This window comes from Lolium perenne, chromosome 7, assembly GCF_019359855.2.
Source record: "Lolium perenne isolate Kyuss_39 chromosome 7, Kyuss_2.0, whole genome shotgun sequence".
Taxonomy (NCBI): domain Eukaryota; kingdom Viridiplantae; phylum Streptophyta; class Magnoliopsida; order Poales; family Poaceae; genus Lolium; species Lolium perenne.
The window spans coordinates 202,659,379-202,671,047 of NC_067250.2; positions in this window are offsets into that span (position 1 = coordinate 202,659,379).

The following is an 11,669-nucleotide window of genomic DNA, read 5'->3' on the forward strand; positions in this document are numbered from 1 at the left end:
CCGCCCTTCCTAGGACTAATACATACTTGTGATTATACCCCTTGCAAGCATCCGCAACTACAAGAAAGTAATTAAGAATAAATCTAACCACAGCCTTAAACTCTGAGATCCTGCGATCCCTCCTGCATCGATATACCAACGGGGGTTTAGGTTTCTGTCACTCCGGCAACCCCGCAATTGGCAAACGAGTACAAGATGCATTCCCCTAGGCCCATAAATGGTGAAGTGTCATGTAGTCGACGTTCACATGACACCACTAGAAGAATAACACCACAACTTAAATATCATACCATTGAATATTACTCAACCATAGTTCACTACTAACATTTAGACTTCACCCATGTCCTCAAGAACTAAACGAACTACTCACGAGACATCATATGGAACATGATCAGAGGTGATGTGATGATGAATAACAATCTGAACATAAACTTGGTTCAATAGTTTCACTCAATAGCATCAACAACAAGTAGAGATCGATACCGGGAGAGTTTCCCCTATCAAACAATCAAGATCAAACCCAAATTGCTACGGCGGTGACGGTGTCTAGCGGTGGAGACGGCGGTGATGATGGTGGAGATGATGATGATGATGATGGAGATGATGTCCAGCTCGATGACGGTGACGATGGCGTCGATTTCCCACTCCCGGAGGGAATTTCCCCGGCGGATTCCTGCCCGCCGGAGAGCTCTTTTCTCTCTGGTGTTCTCCGCCCCGCAGAGGCGGCTGTAACTCTTCGCGAGGTACCCTCTATGGCTTAGGTTTTCGGGACGAAGGGTTTCGCGAAGAAAAGGAGGCGAAAGGGGCTGTGGGGCCCCCACACCACATGGTGGCGCGGCCAGGCCATGGGCCGCACCGCCCTATGGTGTGGGCCCACCCTGGGTCCAGCTGGCTCCTCCTTCTGGCTTCATTCGTCATCTTGAAAAATAGGATTTTTGGTATAATTTCCTTCCACAGTTGATCTTCCGAAATATTGCGTTCTGACGGTGCTTTTTCCAGCAGAATCCTGGCTCCGGTGCTTGATCCTCCAATAATGATGAAACATGCAAAATAGATGAAATAACATAAGTATTGTATCCCAATATGAAATATATCAATGAATAACAACAAATTATGATATAAAATGGTGATGCAAATTGGACGTATCAGGAATCAGATCTTCTGTATGTTAGCATGTAACTCTTTGTGCCTTTCACATAACGCAATGCCTTCTTTACCATTTTCCAGTGTTCAAAACCTGGATTTTCTTGATATCTACCAAGTACTCCGGTGATAAATGCTAAGTCAGGGCGAGTGCACACTTGTGCATACTGTAGGCTTCCAACAGCCGAAGCATATGGAACCGCTTTCATTTGATCGAGCTCGTATTGATTTTCGGGACTTTGATGTTTCCCAACACTGTCACCCTTGACTATAGGGGCAGGTGTGGCACTGCACTTATGCATATTATACTTACTTAGAATCTTTTCTAAATAAGCCTTTTGCGATAGTCCTAATACTACATTGTTTCTATCTCGGTGAATTTCTATGCCCAAAACATATGACGCTTCACCAAGATCTTTCATATCAAAATTTGAGGACAAGAACTTCTTTGTCTCTTGCAGTAGACTAACATCACTTCTGGCAAGCAGAATATCATCCAGATACAAGATTAGGAAAATATATTTCCCACTTTTAAACTTTGCATAAACGCAATTGTCCTCAATATTTTCTTTAAATCCAAATCTCTTAATTGTTTCATTAAACTTTAGATACCACTGTCTGGAGGCTTGCTTTAATCCATAAATGGATTTCTTTAGGCGGCATCCCATTTCTTCCTTGCCTTCCATGATAAAACCCTTGGGTTGTTTCATGTAGACATTTTCTTCTAAATCCCCGTTTAGAAATGTCGTCTTTACATCCATTTGATGCAACTCTAAATCAAAATGTGCAACTAGTGCCATTATGATTCTGAAGGAATCCTTACATGAGACTGGAGAAAATGTCTCATTGTAATCTATCCCTTCTCTTTGTGTAAATCCATTTGCCACAAGTCGTGCTTTGTACTTTTCAGGAGGTGGCTGTTGTTGCTCCCTTTCATGCTCAACCAATGGTTCATTCGGCTCCTGACGGACAGGTTCCGAATTTTCACTCATCGTTGTCATGGGTGGAGTCACAACAGGTGCTTGCACCACAATCGCAGGGATCGTCGGTACAGGTGCATATGGTAGCGCAAAAAATGGCTCATGAGTCATCGGATTAGGTGCATGCACCCTCTTCTCCTCAAGATCAATTTTCCGAGCTACCATGCTCCCCCTCATCATTTCGTCTTCTAAGAAGACAACATCTCTCGTTTCCACAAACTTTGTGAATTTCTCTGGACAGTAGAAATGATAACCTTTTGACTTTTCAGGATAGCCAATAAAATGGCAGCTGACTGTTTTGGTATCTAACTTTGCGATATTTGGATTGAATACTTTGGCCTCAGCAGGGCTCGCCCACACTTTCAGGTGGTTTAGAGAAGGCACTATCCCTGTCCATAGCTCATACGGTGTTTTGGGCACCGATTTGCTTGGTACTCTGTTTAGAATGTGAATAGCGGTTTTGAACGCCTCAATCCACAATCCCAATGGTAGGGTGGAATAGCTCATCATACTGCGCACCATATCCATGAGGGTACGGTTGCGCCTTTCAGCTACCCCATTCTGCCGAGGTTCGCCCGGCATCGAGTACTGGGCGACTATTCCAGTCTCCTGTAGGAACCTTGCAAAAGGTCCAGGGACTTGGCCATATGGAGTATGTCGACCGTAGTACTCCCCTCCACGATCAGACCTGACTATCTTTATTCTTTTATCATGCTGATTTTCAACTTCAGCTTTGAATATTTTGAATTTATCCAACGCTTCTGTTTTTTCTTTTATTGGATAAATATAACCATATCGGGAGTAATCATCCGTGAATGTTATGAACGAATCATAGCCATCCACACTTTTCACCGGAAATGGTCCACATATATCGGTGTGAATTACTTCTAGTGTTGTTGTGCTTCGATTTGCACCCTTTTTGATTTGCTTTACAAATTTTCCTTTAATGCAATCGATGCACTATTCTATGTCTGAGAATTCTAATGGAGGAAGAATATCATTTTTAACGAGTCTTTCTATTCTCCCCCTCGAAATATGGCCTGAGCGACAGTGCCATAATTTCGATGATTCACCAGTTCTTTTTCTTTTCTTTTTGTTCTTTGTCCGACGCAGACAACATTCTTTCACTCACATTACACACAGACAACACCCACATAAGCATTATTACAACATATGGCACACTTGCCATGTCCTTCCTGTCCATGTGTACTTTTCTGTCACCAGTTGCTTCAGCAGCTGGGTCACACATATCTTTGAAGAACCAGTGAACTGGCTCTTTATTCTTTCAAGATACTCCCTTACGGAAGCACACTCTGCAATTGAGCTCACAATAGCATTCTCAATTGTATTCTTTATAAATGGCACTTAGCCACCATTTATACTGCCATGCAGCATCATCATCCTTGTAATTTCTGACTGGATCTTTTGGTCTGACCGGCTGTGGGAACCCAGTCCACCTCAGCACAAATCGACCTTCTTTTCTCCATTCAGTGTAGTTGTCACCTTTGAGGGTTGGAACATCCTTGATGCAACTCATCAAGTAGTACCCTCCTTTAAACCATAATGAAATGAGATCATAACAACAATTGCATGCAATAATCCAACGTTGGTCAAAATCAGAACATACAACTGTTTGTGCAATTAAATCTATATCACCGTTGGGCAGAAAATAGAGATAAATGCACACCTTATTGCAACAAATCATGATCATGTCATTAATAACGTTGGTTAAAAATAACAGAATCATAATTGTCACAATAATCACTTTGATTATCACTTTTGCACATGTTATTACAACAAAACATGATCATGTCATCAATAACGTTGGTCATAAAATGACATATCATAATTGTTTCAACAATCACTTTTTAGCAACTTTTTAAATTTTAATCATCACTTTTGCATTTTTCCAAATTAAAAATGCATCTTAACTATTTGCAGCGGAAACTTTGAAGTCAAACTTTAAACTTTAAACTTTTCAGAAGCATCTCTGTTACTTTTTAATTTCCAAAAACAATATCTCGTTGGTTCAATTTGCTCAGGAAAAAATTTGACAAAAAATGCTTCTTTTACTATATGCAGCGGAAACTGTGACTTTAAACTATAAACTTTGAACTTTTCAGAGGCATTTCTTTTATATTTTAATTTCTGAACAAATATTTCGTTGGACCTATTTATTCAGAAAAAACTAGACAAAATTCGGCCAAAAAATGACCCAAAACTGCCTAAAATTGCCTCTGAAATAAATAAAATAGAAAACCTGTAAAGTGTCTGTTACTGTATAGCGTGGCCCGCGGCCCACGTGGCCCACCACGTGCTGCGCGACGCGCAGCCTACGCGGCGCCCACGCTGTGCGGCACGCGGTAACGCGGCGCACACGCGGCCTGCTCGACGCGGCCCGCCAACGCGGCCTGGCCACGGAGCCCACGCGGCCTGCCCACGGCGCCATCGCGGCAGTGCTTGCTGGCCGTTGGATGAGATCCGACGACTGCCCTTTACTTTCGCTCGGTATAAAAGGGGCCAAACGGCCAAAACCCTAACCCTAGAACACATTTCCCCCCGAGCCCCTTCTCTGGCTCCTCTCTCTGTCCGGCGGCGGCGGCGGAGAGGCGCTTGCTCGTCCCGCCCGGCCGCTCGTCCCGCCCGGTGCTCTCTGTCGGCGACGGCAGCACGCAGCCACGCCCCGCAGCAGCCTCCCGCGCACTCGTCCAAGACGAGGCCGTGTGGTGCTGGCGGCTAGGCGACGGCGCCGCCCGGCCCTTTCCCTTTTCTTTCCCTTAACGCCACCAAAACCCGAAGGTCGACGGCGACGAGGAGGTAGCAAGACCAGTGGCGCCCCCTGGCCCTGTTGCCGGTGTGCGCGAGCACCCCGAGGGTGAACGCGTCACCATCAACTGGCTCAGCGGCGGTGCCCTTTTTCTTTGCCGGCGACCGAGCCGTAGCATGGTAAGCCGGTGTGGTCCATCTTCTTTTCTTTGCCCCCGGCCTGCATAGCAAGTGGGAGTAGCCCTTCTTCCCGATGCCTCGGCTTGCCGATGCGCATCGGGATCGAGATGGGCGGCGCGGCCTTGCGGCGGCACAAACTTTGCTGGCGAGCCCGAGGGCCTCGGCCGGTGAGAACTTCTTTTCCCCTTTTCGAATTAGGGTTTCTGTTAGGAATTTGGTAGGGTTGCTGTCGGGATCTAGGGTTTCTATTAACTTCACCTGAAAACATGAGGATCTACGATCTAACATGATACCAATGTTAGACCTAGATCATCTAGGTGTAGATCCTATGCCGGGAGAAAGATGTACTGAGGGTTTACCTTCTCCTTTAGAGGTGGATCTCGCCGATCTGGACGTGGCGAGGACGGCGGTGCGTGGACGAGGTGATGGTGGTGCTTCCCGTCGGCACTGCACTAACCCTGATCGGTGGGTTGTCTGGTGGGACGAGTGGCAGCTCAGGGCAACCTCGTACCGAGTGCCACCGGCCCCACCACTCTATATAGTGCAGGCGACAGGGGCCCACCAACCAGCGAACGGTTGGGCGCCCCCGATCAGGACGCAGTCAAAGGGCACGTCGAGCCGTTGGGCTCAAACGTGGTGGAGATCAACCTAACAGTCCCTGGTGTGAACACCCCTGCCCGATCCAATATTCTTGTCGTGTTGGGCTGGTCGTTTGCGGCTTCCACATGGAGCTGCACTCGTCGAACCGAATATGGACCAGACATGTATTACTGTCAGCGTGCTACAGACACAGAACAGCTTCGGACCATTACCAATAATCTTAATATCTTATCCTTGTTCCTGAAGGTGTTGTTGTTATGTTATGTCAGAGTAGTGTCCCTTTTATCTGAACTGTCGCAGCACTTCGCTGGTCGCATGTGTGTCTCATGTACTGGATAATAACCTGTTGCTTGGAATAAGAACACGTTTGCAAGCGAATCTTGAACCAAATTCCCCATGATCTAATCCGTTCTGCTGATGGTGACGTGAATCTGCACAGCGCATGAGCCCGTGGATCGTGTGCCGTTCTCTTGATGTGGATTTGATGTTATCTGAACTATGATCTGTACAATGGTCCTTGTTTTTCCTGGTCTGAACTTTGTACTGTATGAGTGTATGTCTTATTTGTCCTCTGTTTCTTTGTACACCTGTCCCTGGGTGGGTGTACCTACAGCTACCGATGGTATGAAATGTCTATTGAGAACATGGTGTCCCTTTCTAGGCGTTCATTCCTATCGCAGTAAGCTAGCATTGACTGTGCAGCTCATGAACGTTGCTTACCTGAATACCTGATGGAGATAGGCTGCAATGCTTCCTCATCCACCTGAAGCCTCTAAGCTTGCCTGCCCTCCCCGGCTCCTGTGTTCCCACCCGGTGGCTGACACTATCACAGGATTCACAGCCACGCCTGTGAGCCAACGACCCAACAGCAGCGACGCGGATACGTCGGGCATAATATCTGCTCCACCTGTAGACGCTGGGCATCTACTGTTCTGTGGCGGCTGTAAAAACCTGACCAAAGTTTACGTGGAAGCCTCCAAGGAAACGGCCGCGGCCACATGATCTTTCGTCGTCGTCGCCGTCGGTATGTCGGGAGGATCGCGTTGAGCTCGAGTGCCTTTTACTGCGCGGGCGACGGCAGCCTCAGGTGCTGCTTTCAAATGGAGGCAGATGGAGAGAGGTGCCCTGGGACGCAGGGAAGCCGCCGCGTCGCGCCACGTTAGGCGGTCTCCTTGCCGTTTATGCAGGCCATCTGTCTAATCTAATCCAATCTATATATCCGTTTTTTGTGTGTGTATGTCCGGTGTCCGAATTGGTTGGACTTTCAATGTGCCAACAGTGACAGAAAACCAAACCCAATCTTTCTTTCTAAATTTCTGGAGAAGTTTGTGCTTTACTTTTAATTTTTGGAGAAGTTTGTGCTTTACTTTTAATTTCTGGAGAAGTTTATGTTTTACTCTTAGAACAACATGTAAATATAAAATGTCAGCAATTCAACACACCTCAGTCTTATTATGATGTTCCTCCTAACGTCTCCTATTATGGAGTAACATATATAGGTAGTATTATGCGTTCTGATGCTTATTGGAGACATGACAGTGGTAAATGTGAAAAGAGAGGATGATAGTGTCATACCATGGCACCGTAACATAGCACATCATAAGAAAAGTGGTACTATGACTCATACAAATTAATAAATGAAGCTATATATATGATATGCACAAAGAAGAAATGTAAAATATACTTGTATCATAAGGATGATACTAGCCTATCACTCTCTCCATCGTAAATGTTCCGAATATGTAATAGTGTAATGCTGCCACAGGTAGTAATTTTGAGAAGATGTGAAAAAGCTTCTCAACTTTGTCTAAATACGCGGAAGGAAGGGAGTAACAGAAATGGTCTAATTTTGTGATGAATGTTCTGTTTAATATTTTGTATTCTCTATTCCCAAAATCGCACCATCAACAAATGCTTAACCTCTACCAAACAACGGTATTTTGTTCGATGGTGTGCCCGTTAGTTAAACAAAGTCTATCACAAATGAGTACTCACTGACGGACACTGAACCTGTTATTATAGAGCTTTAAGTGTCCACCAGTGGAGAGCAAATCTAGGACAATGTTTGATCTGATATAGATATCTTGTGGTTCTTGCAATTTGACATTCTCACTTAAAATGTTCTTATTGCCACTCTACTAGTAAAACCAAACCGTTTTGGAGTGTGGCTAATTCTGAGTCAAATGATGTCATCGTCGTGATTTTTTACTACACAAACAAAAAAAATCGTGTGGATATTCTTTTGTACCGTGTGGATCATTTTTCTCCGTTGCAACCCAATTGCAACTTAAGAATCTCAGTTGTAACTCACTCGCAACTAAAAAAATCTCTGTTGCAGCCCTACTGAAGATCTTAGTCACAACCAACTTGCAGCTACAAATCCTAAGTTGTAACCCCACTCGCAACCACACACCTATCGCAGTACAAATCATACGGTTTTGGAGTTGAATGGCTCTAACACAATTCCCGTTTGATTGTCAATGTACTAAATCTTAGTGACTCAACCGACTTCTCGTGATTCTTGTTATGTGTGAGTTGCATGTGGGTTGTAACTAAGATTTTTCTATTTTCACATGGGTTGCAACTAAGTTTTTTCCAAGAAGTGAGCCTAGCTAGCTTCTTTGGTTAGGAAAGTAGATGTACAACCAACATGCTAGGTTTAAATCCTTAGGAACACAGATTTGTGTTCTTATTTTTTTTTAAAGCAAATCATTGTAGGAGTTCTCCCCTAGGGTATTCCACATAGGTTGCAGCTAGAAAAATATATCCATATCTAACATTTTGCAAATCCACCGACAATCTACTCCCCCGTTTGGTAATGTAAGATGTTTAAGCAAGCTAGATTAGCTAGTTTTTTTTTGACAATCAATACCACATATATTCACAATAACAAATAGTACATGGTAGAGATACACGAGCTGACTCCAACGATTACAAAATAAAGCCTAAAAGATAGTAACAAATCTTCGAGGTCTTCAAATTTTTTCTTCTTCCAGAACATAATCTTGTACTCTTCTGAAGACAGCCAAAGATAATTAACGAACCATAGACCTATAAATACCGACGAAGGTTCTCCCATAATTTTAATTTGAGCCGCAATGCCAAGGCTGTGTGCACACGCGCTACCATTAAAGCAATCATTCGACATCGGCAAGAGTACCAACACCAGTATGCCAGGGAATAACAACCGACTAGCCTTGTCGACGATGATGGAGAGCCGAGAGTACGAATCACCATTGTTGAGGACGTAGCAGCCGGGATAAAAACTGCGAGGATAATTGTAATATCCCAGGTATTGGGGTTACAAAAATAGAGGAAACAGATGTGTGCATTGCATTCATGCATAGAAAATCTGGGGAATTTTCGCGCTTTAAAGTAAAACAGTCACAGTAACTGAAGTTTCACTTGACCTTGGTGGAATTGAAGTAGCTCATCAAGTCAAGCGCTATAAACCTCAATGTGACTTTGAAAAAAACCTTGTTTTGGGAAGAGATGATTTGATCTAAGGGGTTAGATCAAATGGAACTAATAATCAACACCACAACACTTTACTCAATGATCAACTACTTGATCTTATAACAGATTATAATAAGGTAATCCTTACCATAACATATGAACATACATCTATTTGGAAATCAAGTAACAATAAATGGAGAAACCATTCTTCACTTATCTTTTCCATGTCTTAAACTAATCCTTGATCTTACCATGAACCTCATGGTATCCATTTCACTTCATTCATGGAAACAAGACAAGGAGATAAACTCTATAAATATATATCCTTCTCCATTCCATATTAATATACATCAAACCTAGAGAGGTGAGAGTTCTATATTATTTATTAGAAAAGCAATAACAAACCTGGAGCTAAACCTTGGATATACATCAAAGTATTCAAATCATCATCTTTGAGAGGAACACTAGGATATTATTCAAGACAATTCCTAGAGAGAGAACCTTTATATTTAACATAGACATTGATGATCACATCAATCTCTATAGAGCCTAACCTCAGGTTAGTATTAAAGTCCTTCCCAAATGAGTGAGACCATTCATACAAATCCAAGCTTTACCTATTTAAGAATAAAGGACAACCTTTGAACTAAAGTATTAGGAGATTAACCATTTCATCTTGGGTGGTGAGACAACCTAACATCACATGGAATAATACCATATCCATGAACTGATAAAGTAATGAGGAGACTAATTCAACCCAGATAGCCAAGTGGAGTTTTAGACTAAATACCTATTGAGATATTGTGAGTACACCATAAACCCTAGAATAACCATTCCTTTATAAGAGAGCCTAAGCTATGGTGTTACACTCAAGTTAGTTGAGGCAATACTTGGAATTGAGGGAGAGAACTACCCATACATCTTGATGATTAAATCATCATTCAGTGAGAGAACTCTAAGAGAATATCCCAGACATTTTCCTGGGATATAAAACTAGTGAGACAACCATGACCATGTCAATCCTAGAAAGTAAAATAGAAGTGCTATACCTTAATTGATCAAGACAATGCTTGATCATTGAAGTGAGAATTCCATTTAATGAGAGATCCTTAGGAAGCCAAATCTTGATCATTATAAATTGAGTGATGATCATAAACCCTAAGAACTTGAGGTAATGATATCAAGAACAAGTTGATCATGTCTAACCATGATCATTCTCTTGAGATATGTGAGGATAAGTTAAATCCTAATAAGATAAGCAGATATCATTTACCACATGAAATCATGGGGAGATCACTAGTAAGCAACCCTAGACTTATATCCCAACCTTTACTTGTGAATCACTTGGTGATCATAAGTATAATCCTACCACATTTACATTCCACCTATTCTTCACTTAAGAACCACAAGAAAACCTTTAGAGTCAAACTCTATACTTTATTGGGTGAGAAACCATCCATTCATATGACCAAAGTTAACTATAAAAAAAAGAACTATAACCAATGTACTTATTCTAATGATAAATTGAGGATAGTAATAAAAGTAAATTGGTAGAAGATTAAACCAATTCTCAAATCCTTAGTAATAAGAGAAGCACATAAAATATTAAGCAAGTAACCATCTTATCATGGTTAGGGGAGATTAACCCTAGCACATGCAATATGATGTCATCCCAATTCTATAAACTAGAATTTTATCTCAACCCTAGTTTATGCATCACTATGGTGATCATAATATGAACCTAGGCCATAATTAAGATTCAAACCAATTGCTAATAGGTAAACATAATTAGAACCCCAGAATTGCACTCTAGCTAAAACCTATACTTAATTATGGAGCATAAGATAAACCTAGTTGAAACCCTTTAGTTAAACCATGTGTGGTTCTCAACCACTTATCATTATAACTAAGACCAAACCATGATGAGGGCAATAATTACTCTAGGTATTTCTAAGGATTATGAAACCATAATATTAATGTTAGTTTTAATATGGATAATCATCAAACTTACCAAACCTGAATAAAATGTTGCTCACATAAAATTAAATGCAAATGGACAATACTCCCAAATAAGAAACCAGGACCTCATAAAAATCTTTAAAATGCTTTGGGAAGCAATCCCCCACATTAAATAATTCAAAAAGGAGATATATTGCAGGGAAGAAAAGGAATTTCATAGAAACACACAAAATCATGACTACATAGAAAATTAAATAGAAACCACAAGGATACAAATAAAATCATGCATTACACATTAGTTTGGACAATGGAGTCATGCCATGATTATTAGTGTTAAGCCCTAATTAAAAATAGGTATAAAACATCTGAAAGCATAATTGAATTCAGATATGAATTCAAAACAGAATTACAAAACCAGAATTCAAAACAAGAAATAAAACAGTAAAAAAATAAAAGAGATAAAGAAAAGGAGGCTTACCTGGACCTCACCAGAGTGCAGCAGTCCAGCAACTGGCCCACCAGAAGCCCAACCTACTCAGCCCAGCACGGCCCAAACATGCCCAGGTACCCTTTCGCTTGGATAAA